The following is a 16,373-nucleotide window of genomic DNA, read 5'->3' on the forward strand; positions in this document are numbered from 1 at the left end:
GTTTCTAAAAGGCTGAAACCTTAACATACAGAAATCATTTTCGATTGATGTAAATGTCTTCAACAATGTCTAACAACAATGTTAGAATAGCTAAGAAAAAAAGGCCAAGACTCTGGATTGCCAATAGGTATGAGTGTGTGAGAGAGTGGTGAGTGTGCCCTGCGATGGATTGGTGGCCTGCCCAGGGTGTGTTCCTGCATCTCACCCACTGCACGCTGGGATGGGCTCCAGCACCCACCGGGACCCTGACCAGGATATGCGGGTATAGGTAGTGGATGGATGGATAGGTAGGCCTAAATCATAATCTTAGATCTTAGAATTCTATATGCTGGATTCTGATGTTTCATTTTACTTCAGCTGCTTAATAATATGTACATTAATTCTACAACCTTGGCTCTAAATAAACTCAAACAGACCTCAAATGATTTCCCACTGATGCCAGTTTTCAAAGCTGGCATGCTGTGTACCAAAAGGAGAATAACTGAAATACCAGCATGATATGGCCTATAAAAACCCCAATAAAAATAATGATAAAATTACAACATCTGTGTCCTCTAACAAAATAAAGATATTATTCCATTTTTAGGCTCTTAGCCCAGCTACTGACTTCGTGCTATCACCATTTTCTTTTCTCTGTTATCTAAAATGGAGCCCTTGTCTTTGCCTATTATCTTAGATATTTTTAATCAAGGTTAAACAATATTATTCCATGATGCACTTGCCGTTGGGTATAAAAGAATAAGAAAAAAAACCCTCAAAGGTACTCATAAATATAAATCAAAATTCTGTATGCAGTGCACTGAATTTTCCTACATCTGCTTCATAATGCTTATGTTCATTCTACAATCTTGGCTGATATACAGATTCCAACCAAAATTACTTCCAATCAAAGCCTATCATTTCTAATACTGGTAAGGTATTATGAACTGAAGGTGACCAACTGAAATTCTTGAATAATCAATGATTATTCTTGCGTAAAAATATTGTGTAGAAAAAACAAACAATGCAAAGCGTGCAACAAAGTTCAGTTAGCAAATAATAATGGCAAAAACTTTTAATGTAATTTACATAGCAATTGTGCACTCAGATTGCTTATGCCTTGGGTAGTCTAAACTACACAATTTTCAAAATCCAAATAAAATCCTAACAATGAGAGAGCATTTCACGTTTAATTACCTTCTCTTATAAAAATTGTTGGTGTTTCCATCCTTTGAACACCCACTCTACATGTGTAGTCACAGGTTATTCATGTAATTAAAACTTTCAGTTAATAGCTCATTATTATTTCCGTGAGCAGAGGGGGAAAAAAGTTGATTGGCCAGTCAGTTGATTATTGAAAATAAAAGTGAATAACCCTGTTGCAGTCCAAGTACAACATGAAGTAGATTATATCACAACACAGTCATTTCCCCTAAATGCTGAGATATTCCTGCTGAGCCTGTCTCCAGCATGATTAGCATGTCTCTTGCTGAGGGCGCTATGAAGGGTGCCATTGATTCGCAAATAACAGCAGCCTTCACATCAGCTGTTCTGTCTAGACGCCATTGGCTCCTGTTTAAGGTGTCATCGTTTTATTTTCCATGCACACTGAACAGGCCCCTTCTCAGTGTGAAGGGAACTCCATATGGAAAGTTGCACCTGTATGCCTTTGTGGGCGCATGCTGCTGTGGAGTCTTGTTTTCTTCTGCCAGCCCCGGCAGAGCCCTTTCCAACTATTTTAGAGAGGCATTAGGACAGGTTCTTCCTGGCATAACAGTCCTGCTGTTTGATTTTCAACATTTCCGAAAGCAGGGCCAATATTTACCCTCAAACTAAATTAATTCTTTGAGGCCAGTATGCTTTCTGGGACACATAGATTATTTTAAATTTGTTTATTTTTTCAAAATTTTCCAGATTAAAGTACTTGAGTGATCAACATTTATATCAAATATAAGGAAATGAAAATAATTCTGTTCTTGGCAAATGAGTTAAAATAATGCTGCTGACTTACAGCTCTGTAAGTGTGTAAGCTTCTTTACAGCTGCTCAGGTTTTTTGATTATTTCTGGTCTCAGAAATATTCTCTCTATTCTCTTATAAAACAAATGTCACATGTTGGGGATCTTTATGCCTGAGCTCTGAAGTTGAAGCACTTCAAAAAATAATTACAGTGGACATTTAGCTGGGAAAATATTACCATATATGTACATATCTTGCGTATGTATAAAAAGACAAAACTCATATTGGATTGCTGTGAGCCATCACATCTGAAACAGACAACTGAACTACTGAAGTTGAAAATAATAGTAAATGAAAAGGACAAATCACTACTCTGATTACTTACATGCACTGAGTTAAAAGACCTGGAGTGACATAGTCTGAACTTCTAAATCCTGTGAAGTGTTGTAGGTCGAACAGTAGTATCAGTGTACAGTTACCCCCCTCAGCAATTTGCCTAAGGAAAAGGAAACACACAACAACATCTGCTGACTGCCACCAGAGGGAGATGCAAAGACTCTGCAGAATTTTCTGCAGAGCTGCAGCTGGAGCTGGGATCTCCAGTTCTGCTTCCTGTTTTAGATCATTGTGCCCCAGAAGTAAGAAGTATTTGTGGCAGCTATGTTAGTGGTTGCCTGCTACAGCTACAGACTGAGGATGTTTACTTTTGCACACCTCTACAACCACCCCCACTGTCCCCAAACTAATCCCCCCCCATCCTTCCGAACGCACACACTTTTCCTCTAACACTACGAGTGCAGCTGTGTACAGGACAGAGAAAGACATTCATTCAAATGCAGAACTGGTGGGAAAACATTACTGCTGATGACCCAGAAAAGACTGAAAATCTCTCTCCCTTCTTCTTTGCAAACTTTGCAAGAAGGGCAAAGTTTTCAGTTTGTTTAAATCCTTCTTTTAAACTTTTGACTTCTTTTGAGTCTGTCTGACAGTTGCCGTGTTCTAGGACTGCGCTACCATTTTGTTTTTATGATCTGACCTGTGGCTATAACAACAGTAGCCTGCTAGAGGCTAGTCCTGCTTTGATGCTGAGTTTGAGTAAAATCAACCTGAATGGGATTAATTCCTGTGAAAGGCTACTGTGTCAGCAGCAGAATTTCAAACTTTTTGGCCTTTACATGCACTTTTTTCTCGAAAAGGCTCTTTTCTAAAGCACGTTCAGTTTCTGAAGCAATTTTCAGTCATCAGTTTTGCTCATGCAAGTCAAATAAAGCCACCACAGTCACATAGAAATGCTGTAATAGTTTGCATTGATCATTTAAAACAGGCGATCATATCAAAAACTTAAAGGAGACTTTGTCAATATTCCAAATTGGATATACCTTTATCAATGTTCATTTTCACATTCCTTCCCTATTCTGAACTGTGTTTTCGGCAATTATGATTCATATGTTTTCTCTCACTCATTTCCTGTCAGAGGGAGTAGGAATGAGGTTTTGGTAATCGTATTTATGTTTCCAATTCAGAGTAATTTGTATACACTGAATTGTATGTATATCCAAACAGAAATTTTGCTTATTAATGTTGATACCAAGGGCCTCATTTATAAAATTATTTTAAATGTGAGCCTACAATCGTTTCCTGAAATGTTCCTACAAACAATTTGAAAACTGTACATACACATGAATAAATGTTCCTATGCATGATCCGTTTATAAATCAGAAATCATCCTAAAATTGTGCACACGTGAATGAGATTATCAACTCCACCCAATAAGTGCCCTCAAATATCCTTGTATGGTTAGGTTTTCTGCTACAGCTGATACTCTCTGCAAAACCATTGTCATGTGATATAGAATTGATATATAGCCATGTTACACTGTTCTTCTTTATGTTTTGATACAGTTTACAACAGCATTAATGTTATAGTTTCAGTATTGCATAGCTTAATATATGTTACAGTTATTTTATTTCAATGGGGTTGTCATTGACCGCTGTCAAAAGGAGCCTTCTCTTGCTTGTTCTCAATATAGCTCTCAAATATATAGTGTTTCTGTAAATCAATCGTTATGACGTGTTTAATATTAAATTGCACAATTTTTAAAGCCCTAAAGGTATTGATTATTATTATTGTTGTTGTTATTATACTGTTCTATTTTTCATAAAGGTTTATACACTCGATAAATTTAACAGCAAGTGCTGCAATCATAATTGTAGGTTTCATTTCAGCTTTGGGGAGCTAGTCTCATGTAGTCAAACATCAAGTCTCAAATGCATACTAAGTAGTCTAGGGCTGAACTGAAAACATTGGGGATGACATAATGTATCATATAACATGTCTCTCTGACTCCCTGAAACCTACATGTATGGCTGCAATAACCTAGTTAATGGCCCAGAATATTGCACATTACAGTGTTTATAAAATGTTTTTTTAATCTGACTCAAGCGTGGTCTAATAGCCTATTGAAGTTTTACTCAATTTGTGCATTGATTTTCATTTAAGACCAAAATAATTTAATTTAGGCTCAAATCCGTGCAGCCCCAGGTGTTCAATTTAAAGGAAGCATGTTTCTTGGTGATGTACCATTTTTATTTTACCAAATAAATAAATAAATAAATAAATAAATAAATGATACATAATTTTTTTTTTACCTGGGAATTTGGTATTAAGGTACATTATTTCAGGAATGAGCATTTATTTAATTTATTCTGTAAGCACAATAAAAAAAAAATCCAGTCAAAAGGAATAACAATTGCCAAATGAGTCTATTTAGCTTTCTCAAAAGCTGGTGGATTATCCTGTTGCAAAATCTGAACGTTTAGAGCCAAGCAATGTGTTATGTTAGCATAGCAAAGTTACTACTAGGCATTTATTTATTATTTATTGCTGTGATTGAATTCCATTGTTTCCGGGGAGGAGACCCAGGGGCAGACCTAGGACATTCTGGAGGGATTATATCCAAAGGCTGGCCTAGGATTGCCTGGGGATCCACTGGGATGAGTTGGTGGAAGTTGCTGGGGAGAGGGATGTCTGGGCTGCTCTGCTTGCCCCTTTGCCATTGCGACCCTGATCTGGACTGAGCGGTTAGAGAATAGATGGATGGATGGATGAATTCCATTGTAATTGGCAATACGTCACCCCAAAAAGTAAACAACAAATTCTCATGAACAAGAAATATTATGTGCTGTTCTTACACAAAAAATACTAATAAATAAATGTTGTGTGATGTCTATGGAAAGGGCAGATCCTAGCAGCATAAAGCCTTCATTATTGATGCCGTGAACCAGACCTGGGCTAGGGTTTCATAAATATATTTTGTATACATTTGACCCAAATACCTTCTCTCTGAAGTATTTAAAACACTTTCATGAGAAATGAAATGGTTGTATTTGAAGTACTTTCACATGCTTCTTTACTTTAATGTTTTGAAATAATTATCAAATATGATTACAAATATGTTTCAGATACTAAGCCAAGATTGTAGGTCAGTGGGAACAATGCACAGCTACAAAAGCTAAAACGTAAACAAACGTAAAATAAACAATATTTCCAAGATGTGACATATTTTATTGCAGAAAATAGTCTGCAGACTAATTTTGGGAGATATATATATCTTCTTTTTTGCCGATTTTCAGATGTAATCAGGCCTATTTTCCTGGTCTGTACACCACCATGAGCAAACGTTGTAATTAAACAATGTTGTTACAGTACATGACAGTATTTCCAATACATGCATGAAATAAAATACTTTGTGCCAGTAAATTCATTTCAGACTACATATTGTTTACCTGCTAACTCATTAGTGGCATGGCTAAGAAATTAGGGGCCTGAATATGTCAAAATATCCTTCTTTTGAATTGATTACACGTTGGATGTCCTTGTAGCATCGTTTCCCCATTTGAAAGTCAGAAGGTGCCCATTTCATATTATAGCCACTTATGGCTCAGTTTTTCATTTCCTGATTCTACAGAAGCCCATTTTATAATATTACAGTGTCATACTGTTCATAGCTAAATTGAATTGTATTCTGTGGACGGCCGCAGTTTGGGCGGGATCTTTTTGCACACTTTAGGAGAGTAACATATGGGGAATGGCTGTGCTTTAGCTTGACCACACATGACAGGGGTTGCCAGCAGAGAATAATGGCACTTATCCATTTAGGAATAAAAAGGTCTGAATGTGATCTGCTCCCATTACAGAATGAGAAGTGCAGTCTGTCAGAAATAAGAAGGAAGGAATATTTATCACTTAACACAGAAATGTCACACAAGTTATGAATATATCCTTTCAGGGGGTATTGCATATGTTTACTGAATAGAGATTCAAACAATTTTAAGAGACAGTAATATTTGTTTGGATCTGGTTGGACATAAATTTCAGTGTCCCAACATCACAGCTACCTCTATCATTTGTTTATCTCTGTATTTTTACTAACTTCATTTTTTCTCTTTTCATTTTTGGATTGAATAATACTCTCCCATTCCGATGTCAGTTGCACTGAAGCTTAATGGAGCTTATGTGCAATTACTACAATATACATCATATTTATGCTGTTGATATGGAGGCATATCAATGATTATTCTGTTTGTGCTTCAATCTGTTTCATGATTGAATTTCTCAAGCTGAAATGAAGCCCTGGTCCAGCAATGCATTTCATGTGTGCATTTCTGTTAATGAATAAAAAATTGTACTGAATCATTAACTGTGTACGTCATACTTCGTTGGTGTTCCTGCTCTTCTATTTGATATTTGAGTTTATAAAATTGAAAAAATATGTTCAGTTGAAAAGAAAAGACAGCGTAAATGCATGTGCCCTGATCTCAAACAAATGCACTATAATCTCTGTGTGAAGTCATTGCAATGGGGGATTGAAAATGTTTAAAACTGCTACATTGCATTACTGAAACATTTAAAGGGTCACTGGTTGATGTTTATTTGAAAGATCAGGGGAAGCTAGAGCTTTACTCTTAAGATTAGCATACTTTACTGTTGTTGATTCTGTATACATAAAATTAGTCTCCTTTATGAAAAGACTTATTTCTGCTGGAATGTTTCAAGATTGGGGCTTCACAATGCAAATGTCTATATATACATATGTATACAGTGAGTTCCATGGGATAAAGACATATATTTTTTTGATTTGGCTCTGTACTCCATAATTTTAGATTTGCAATCAAACAATTCACATGTGGTTAAAGTGCAGATTCTCAGATTTTATTAAAGAGTATTTTTATACATTTATACATGCATCAATTACAGCACTTTTTATACATATTCCAATTGCTTCCTTAGTGTGGACAGCTTTCAGTATCTAGTCTTGATTCGGTGCTTTTTATTGCTTTTGAAGTCATTTGTCAAAATGAGTTGTGCCAATGACAGTCCAGGAAGCCATTATGAGGCTGAGAAATAAGAAATAAAACAGTCAGAGACATAGGCCAAAACTTAGCAGTGGTGAGCTCAGTAATTGAAAGGGCCTGGTCGGCCAAGGAAGACCTCTACAGTTGATGACCAAAGAATTCTCACCATAATGAAGATAAACCCCCAAGCACCTGTCTGAATGATCAGAAACGCTCTTCAGGAGAAAGGCGTGGATGTGTCAGTGACTGCTATCTGCTGAAGACTTCAATAACAGAACTACAGAGGCTACCCTGCTAGATGCAAACCAATGTGTATGTGGAGTAAATCAAACCAATAGGTCTCCAAATAGAAAACCAAAATATATGCTTACATGAATACACATAGCAAACAAATATACATGTGAAGCAAACCAAGATTTATGGCAATCAAACCTTATAGATGTGTAAATAACAAACCAATATACAAACATGATGATAAACAAATACAAATGTAAGGAAAAACCAAATATACGCAAATTATTATTCCATACATGCATACATAAAATCAATATGCATGTGAATCAACCAGTGAAGAAAACCAGTATGCATTACAATCAAACCTGAGATCTCATTGATATCTCATTGATTTTGTCAAATATCTCATTGTTATCTTATTATTTTGCTGCAGCTTTCAGCTTTTAGATGTTTTAATATATTAAAATGCTGGAGGCAGTTGAATAATAAAGTAATTAGCATTCTTACAAAACATTGCTTATATTAATTTCAGTGGGGATAGTTACATAAGAAATCAGTAAATTGATTTATGCTGGAGCCAACTTCAGACAATTATTGTGATTACTTTGCATATTTTATAGCATATTTTACAGTAATATTCTTTTTTTGAGCGAGGGTACTAAACTTTAGTTAGAGCAACTAAAAAGCAGTATGGAGCATTCAGTATTGTTCTTTTAAGTGCATTTACTGTATATCTTATTTGAACACTATGCATTTTGGCAGATTGATTTAGAAAAAAATAAAAAATAAAATAATAATAATAATAAAACCTTATTTGACTGCTGCATAAATTGTGTACAGTACATTGCCTACTTTTATTGTGGTAATGTATTTAAGCTGAGACAATCATACATTGGTGCAGACTTGGTAGGCTAAAAAAAGAATAAAAATATGAAATGCTGTTCATTCAAGGACAGACTGTACTGCATGGCAGTGTGCATCAATACAAGCTGTGACCTTGTTAGCAATGCTGGCCATTGTGTTTTGAAAGCCTGTCTGTCACGTATTTGCTGATCCCACTGTGTGGGAAGGGTGTCTGTGTGACTGCATAGGTGTGGGCAACGGAGAACTAACATTTTGACAATTAACCATGCTTATGTCCGATGAGGTGAACTTAAAAATGGGCCCATGACTAACTTCATAAGACGTGTCTATTGTAGCTTTTAATATGTACTCGCGAACAAATTACAATTTTTTAAAACCATTTCTTCCAGATTTTACTGATGGGTCTGATGACACATCTCTCTTGGCAGGGCTAGGAAGGGCAGCAGCAAGGATCACTTGAGTGTGTCATTTAAGCAAAAGGAAAAAACGAGTGGGTATAACACACATATGCACACGCGCGCCCACACACACACACACACACATGCTGGCCGAGGGGACAGAAAACATAATGTCATAAAGGGGAAAAATAAATAATGAACAGGGCACATGAAAGACGTGCTGTGGCCTTTGGCTGGCACGGGCCCTGGCAGTGAAGCACCAGCGTGACTGATGATATGCGTGCTATCTCGACACCCGGCATCTTGAGGTCGCAGAGAACGTTTATGGGAAATCGGCATCATGGAAATGCATTGTGCCAGCAGCTAAGCAAATCCCTCAGAGCAGATCCTAAGCCAGCACTGCCAGCTTCTCCTATGCTGCCTGTTACCGTGATGTCACTTGTTCCTCCGCCACTGCTATATGCATCCTAATATGGGCATAAACCTTCCCTTTATTCAGATGGAAAAGGTCTCCCGACTCTTCTGATCCGTTAGAACGCTCTTTCACATTGGGTAAGAAAGGGCGTTTGGGAGAAAGCGTGTGTGGAGATCTACTAGCTTACAAAAGTGTTATGGTGTATATCAATAACCTCATTGCAGTCTAATGACACCTTTGTTTTAAGCTTTGTTAAACATTAGGCGTGTGAAGTGTTCAACAAGGGAACTCCCCCCATCTGTGTTGTTTTAAAAGAAAAAAAAATGAATGAACTGAAAGGCCATCTTATCGTTTTATGTCATCCTTAACCGAGGGCTTATAATGTGGTACCATAATCCTTATAAAGTCAGACAGGGAGAGAAGTCCTTCAGATACCCCCCAACAAAAATGAAGCAAACCTCGTAACTCAGTACCAGATGCATGTTCTGTTTTGTTCTTGTACATATTTAGATGTGCTTTTCAAGTGGTGAAGATTTGCATGTTAGTTCTCCGATACTAATGAATATGTTTTTGATTTACAGTTCAGAAAATGGAAACTTTTATCTTCTTTCAGGGCTTTTTTCTCTTTCAGGGAAACTTAATGACTTCCAGCAGACAGTTTGGATGTCCTCTTTTAACCCTTCATCATGGCACGAGCATGTTGGTCTCAGTCATCTCTAGTCTTCCTCTACTTTTGAGAAAAACTGTGGTCTTTTTTGTTAAATATGTTGTATCTGCTGTTATGTGCCCACAAAGTGCTGTAAAATGCTCCATAAATGCACAATGTCCCTGTGGTGTGATTGTAGTTATAGTACAGTTATATTTTGGGGAGAAAATCCAAGCTTCTTTTGATACTGGGATTTGGTTTTTACTTTTGGACATCTCCAGTATGTTGTGGATCTGGATAAATAACTTAGAAGTGTTTTTATGACATACTTGTGCTTTTACAATTGAGGCCAAAGGTTTACATACACCTAGGCTAAAACATTCAAACACAATTTTTCACAACTCATTTTGTGTCACCTTACATTTCTTTTGGCAAGTCAATTAGGGCATCTACTTTGGTCATATCAGAGGTCGTTTTTAAATTGATTAGAGACAGATTTATTTCAGCTTTAATTCATGATTAGATCAGAATTCCAGTGGGTCAAAAGTTTAAATACACCAAGTTGATTGTCTCAAACAGTCTGGAAGATTCCAGAAATTGATGTAATGACTAAACACAAGTGTTTTTTCCAGCAGGACAATGATCCTAAGCATACCTCCAAAGTTGTAACAACTCAGGACTGAACCAAAAAGCGTGTCCGAGCAAGGAGGCCCACAAACCTGATTGAGTTACACCAGTTCTATCAGGAGAAATGGGCAAAAGTTCGGCTAAGTATTGTGAGAAGCTTCTGGAAGGTTACCCCAAGCGTTTGATTCAAGTTAAGCAATTAAAAGGCAATGCCACCAAATACTAAAAAAGTGTACATAAACTTTTGACCCACTGAAAATCTGATATAGTACATAGAAGCTGAAATAAATCTGTCTCTTAGCTATTATTTTGAAATGACCTCTTATGGAAATAAAGTTGATACCCTAATTGACTTAACACAGGAAATGTATGGTAACATGAAATGTGTGGAGTTGTGAAAAATTGAGTTTGAATGTTTTTAGCCTAGGTGTATGTAAACTTTTGGCCTCAATCGTATGTTTATACTGCCCCATGCACATAAGTGAGACTGTTCTGTCTTATTCAGACCTTTACATCATGACTTGTTACCATATTGACTTTCAGATGGATCAAAGCCTGTTTGGGCAGGGACAGTCCGGGGTTACTAGGACTCTGTACGCGTCATCATGGTCAGCTGCGTGGCTCTACTTTCAGTCATATAATGGCAAGCATTATGAGCTACCAATGAGCACGGCTGGCATTCCGACAACTTACCTGGTTGGAAATGCATTAGGCATCCTATAAATACAGTTCCACCTCTCCTCTTCCACCCACATTCTCCCCCTGCCTATGGGGAGTGGCAGTCACTCTGCCCCCTGTACTCACCTTCCTTTCAGGCAGGCATTATGGGTACCGGTGTTTTCCTTGGTGGCCAAGACAGAGGCTGCGTCCAAATAGTAAAAAGAATTACGTCCTATGTCTTTTCCTAACCACTTTTCCTTGACCTCGATGGAAAATGTCATGAGGTCAAGGAAAGATGTGAAGGAGAATTCATAAGGACTTAGGAAAAGACAACCGCGGTGCTAAGAGAATCCAACTTCACTTACACTAGGCTACGAAATTATACAACGTGGGTTTGCCGTGGTGAAACTACAATGTTCCGAAGATGGACTACTAAAAGTGCATCTTAGATACCTCGCCCCGTGCGTTCTTACTGTGTTGTTTCATGCAGGCTATATAAATGTGGACAACCCGGTGAAAAATATTACTTCATTACCAAGGTTGGAATTGAAATTTAAAAAAAATATAGGCTACCAGTCACAAAAGTGAAACGAAATGGTTGTCACATTGAGAATGGTTGCTCACGCTCACCCTCCTGTCCACTCATATTTATCAACATGAATCCCAATTAGTATGATTGTATGAAAAATTTGTTAAATTTATGCAAGATAGGCATAACATGTTAGGCCTACAAATCTACTACTGTACATATCATCATTCTTAATTTCAAACATGTTAAATTAAAAACATCATCTAGCTAAAAACGTCTCATATCCCTTTTTCTTGAAAGACAGACTTCCGTGTTATGGTTAATATGCTGATTATGATCTGATTATAAGCCTATGCATATACAGTAATAGCTTAAGAACCACCACACAACTCAGTCATGTTAATTATTTGTTTTCGTGAACGACCGAATGGTGCGTCGCTTTAAATGTTGCTGCCGCATGGAATTGTGGGACGGCATTATTTCCTTTCCTTTCGTAAAGGATGGTCCAGTGTACCCTATGCTAAAGGAGATAAGAAAGGAAGCATCGAAGCACCTTTCTTTAGCATTTAGAGAATTCGACCAGCTCTTATCATGGCTGCCACTTTGATACTTCTGGGTCATTTCACTCAGTTAGGAACCTTCCTAACCAAAAAAGACTATTCGGACGCAGCCCAAGGCTAAATTTGGCACACTACTTTCTGATTTCATTGATCAGAATTTCGAAATACAATATTAAAAGTACTGCCAGCACAATCCCTCAGTCTAAAGGCACTGATGGCAAACTAGCCATTGGCATTAAACTCTACCCAAAAAGGAAATAGGCAGTCCTGGTTTGAACAATTATTTTTAGATGTAAATATATTCATCAATGTGTGAAAATGCTCACAGCTGTTATGCTCAGTAAACTGTTTTAAAGGCCATGGATTGCAGGGAATCATAGACTGGAATGTTTACTGTGCTGTACATCAATAAATGTTTAAAAGAATATTTGGTATTTAAAATGCGTTGTTTTGATGAATATAATTTTTCTGGACAACACAGAACTGTGCACTCTTTTGAATATGTTAATGACTACCCCTGGCATAATATATACTGTAGACTAACATTCTAATTCTACAATAAGAATAAAGCATTCTCTCAGTACACTATGTTCTGTTTTTTATAATGGTGTAACTCTGTTTCATAGCTGAAACATGCTACTCATTCTTAATGGTTAAATGCCTTTATGGACTCATTAGGAATGTGTTTGAAGAAGTGTTTGCTTGATATTTCCAAATCTCTGGACAACAGACTAATGTTTGTCATACTAATTACTTCCTGCATTAGGAATTATCACTGCAAAAAAACATTACTAGTGAGATGGTCAAATTATACTTCGGGAAAAAAATTATTTAAGTGTTGGTTTTGGGCCTTTAGCTAATATTGCTTGCTGCTGTTTGTTGCTGTGGTGAAAATGGTGGAGAGCTGGGGGGATAAAAGACCAGGCACCTGCTGGGTTTACGGCTACTAATGGAGAAAAAATAAGGAGAAAGGCGACTGAGTGCTGACGTTGGAGCTAGACCTGGTATTAATTTCTCAGTAATGAGTCTGTAAGAACAATGAGAAGCACAGAACACATGTGACCCTAGGATGACCCCTGCTTTTCAGCCCTGCAGAAACACCTTTCTTCTTCCCCGCCCACCCCATGGCCACTTTCCCTCTTCCTCTTCCTCTGTTGCAAGATGCTTTGATTCAGGCTCCACCGTTTTTATCGCTTGTGCCGGCCTGCTAAGATAATTGCTTGTTAAAGTGTTTCAGAGCAGGTGCAGGAGCGTTGTTTGCGCTCAGGGGCTAGATGCTGTACAGTACCTCAGACTCCTGACTGAGAATGAGAGCTGTCTCCCCCAATGGTGTGGGCTCCTTCCCACGCCCATACCCTTAGCACGCACACACACACACGCACACACACACACACACATGGACAAGTGGTGTAAAAATAAATGCTTGTTCTCATACGTGTGTGGAGAGAATTAGACTCAGGAAAGAACATGGCAAAAGCACAAGACTTTTGGAGGGAGCTCAACAGTGTCACATATTCCTAGGAGCCATTACTGCAACAGTATAAATAAAGAGTGCATTATTTGCAGTAACTCTTTTCCTGAACGCATCCTGAACTATGTGCTGGAATACAGATGGATTATTGTTTTTGCCTTTATTCATTACTACCTGGGAAAGCTGTATTGGACAGTTCTATAGCAGGTTAGATGTCCAGTCAAATTTGGAGACCACAAATAATATGGGATGTGGGGGGATGGTTGCCCAAAACCTGTAATGGCTTTAACACAAAATTCTGGAGGACGATTTTTCTTCCAGAAGTGATATAATGTCAAATGTCTTCCACCAGTCTGACAGTACTAAATAACATTTTATTGCAAACAAAAACAATCTTAACAGATTTACAGACATTTTTTGTTATTTTTACATACTACATTTTAATATTTAAATTGATTTTATTCTTAAAAATACAAGTATGCATGTTTTTTGTTTTCTGTGTATTCTTGGTCCTGCATTTTTCAAAATGTTTCATTTCAAAAAGGGTCTGAAAAGGCTGTACACTTCTATGCAAATAACATCAGTATATTAAACATGTTAAAAGGAAACACTCATGTCATTCTAAAATGAAAATCTTAAGATGCCCCAATCACTAATCTTTCAGGAGACAAAAACAATTTCTTATGAGTACATGAACCAATATTATCAACCCTAGTCTATAAAACCCTAAGGCATGCATGGTAATGTCAAATATCTGAGTTTTTAATACAATCCCCTTTTTGCTATGACAACAGGTGATGATCATCACCACTGTGTCTATTTGAACAGATTTAATGTTCCTCAAACTCAAAGTTACTAAGGAAATGTTTTGCACCCTGGATGTAAGATTTTGGCATCCTCCAAAGATTTACTTACTTGCTTTCTGTTTCATTGCATGTTATACTGTTTTGTAATTATGAGACTTACATTTACATTAAGTTAAGATATTAAAAACTGTGTGTGCATAGTGTGTATTGTGTATTTACTTTATGGTAAGAACGAGTGTGTGTATACTGTGCTGTGTGTATACTTTATATTAGGAAAGTGTGTGTATACTGTGCTGTGTGTATACTTTGTAGTAGGAAAGTGTGCTGTGTATGCTGTGTATTATGCATTAACTTCATGGTAAGAAACAGTGTGTATATACTTTGTATTATTGCCAAATGTGAACAGTTTTTTCTGTTTCTCTATATATTGCAATGTTTTTTTGTAATTACAAATCGTTTACAAGAATTTAGAAGTATACAATAGGTTTAAAAATAAGAAATAGTGATCTAGTCTAACATATTCGGTTTTTTAAAGTTTTGCTTTTCTTGGAATCAATTTTTTCCCAGATTATACTGTACCCAAGATTTGCTCATTTCAAATATAATTGTATACAACTTGTGATTTTGCTTTCATAGATTGTCTCAGTTTACTGGCCATTTGTCACATCTTTTCAGATTTCAAATTAGCTTTGGTGGCCAAGCTGTGATTATGTTATCAAATGTCAGAACTCGAGTAAAAATACTCAAGGCCTGTATATATTTCCTGTTTATTTTCCCTATTACTCACAAAACATATTTAAAGCAAACTGACGATATGTTCTGAATATTGTCACCAAGTAGAAAATTAATTTGCGAAAAAACATGTTCCCTTGAGCAAGCAATAAAGTTTGTAAACACAGACTGGCCTCACAGTTTTGATGCACATTGAATAAATATCATGAGTGGTTGCATTATTTAAAATGTCTTCTGTAGTTATCTAGAGCTATGTAACAACCTTTTTTGTCTGTTGCAGGTTGAGCAAATAATATTTTCATTTCATGCCCAAACTACCATTATAATTACCAGGTACCTGGATTATAATATAACGTATCTATTAAATATTATTTAGCTATGAATGGTTTTATAATTCATGAAGAAATATGCCTCAGTTTGCTGCAAAAATGATTTCTTTGTTTTAAATGATGTAGTTCAATAGTCAGAATAAATTCCACTTAAAATAACATTTATTTTACTGAACAGCTTACTAGAACTTTGTGGCATGTATAACTAACAAAGTGTCATTAATGTATTCATTGCGTGGCAGTGAAACACCTTCATTAAATTCAACCAAATGAGTCACTTCTGAATTGCCTAGCAACACACAAGGGAGTGAATTGTGTGTAATGTGAATGATTTACATCAATATGTATTATTAATTATCATGTTTTTCTCTTCTTTATTTCCCTGCTTTGGTACAGTCATCACATGCAGGAAATACAACTTTGTACTGGTACAGTAATGATCTATTCGAGGCAAGGCTGCCTATTGCATGAATGACGTGCCCTGTATTGCGTTGCTTCTTTCAATTTGTTCAACAAACTATTCCGTACATGTAGTATTTACATCTTAAGCTTAGCTACCACCATGAAACTGCCTTAGTTGTGCAAATGAGTAACACAATGTGAAAGAAACTCTGAAAGCATTCCATTCATTAAAAAGGAGCAGACAGTCTTTCTGGCTTTTGTATTTTATTTTATTTTTTAAATTCAGTCAGGGAGAAAGTAGCGAGCGGTACAGATGTACAAGGGGGTGATTTGTATATGGCTCAGGAGTCAGCCATCCAACGGTCTGTGCCACACACCTTGCCTAAAACATTCTGTTTTTATTTAATGG

This window comes from Anguilla anguilla, chromosome 8 (assembly GCF_013347855.1).
Source record: "Anguilla anguilla isolate fAngAng1 chromosome 8, fAngAng1.pri, whole genome shotgun sequence".
Classification (NCBI taxonomy): Eukaryota; Metazoa; Chordata; class Actinopteri; order Anguilliformes; family Anguillidae; genus Anguilla; species Anguilla anguilla.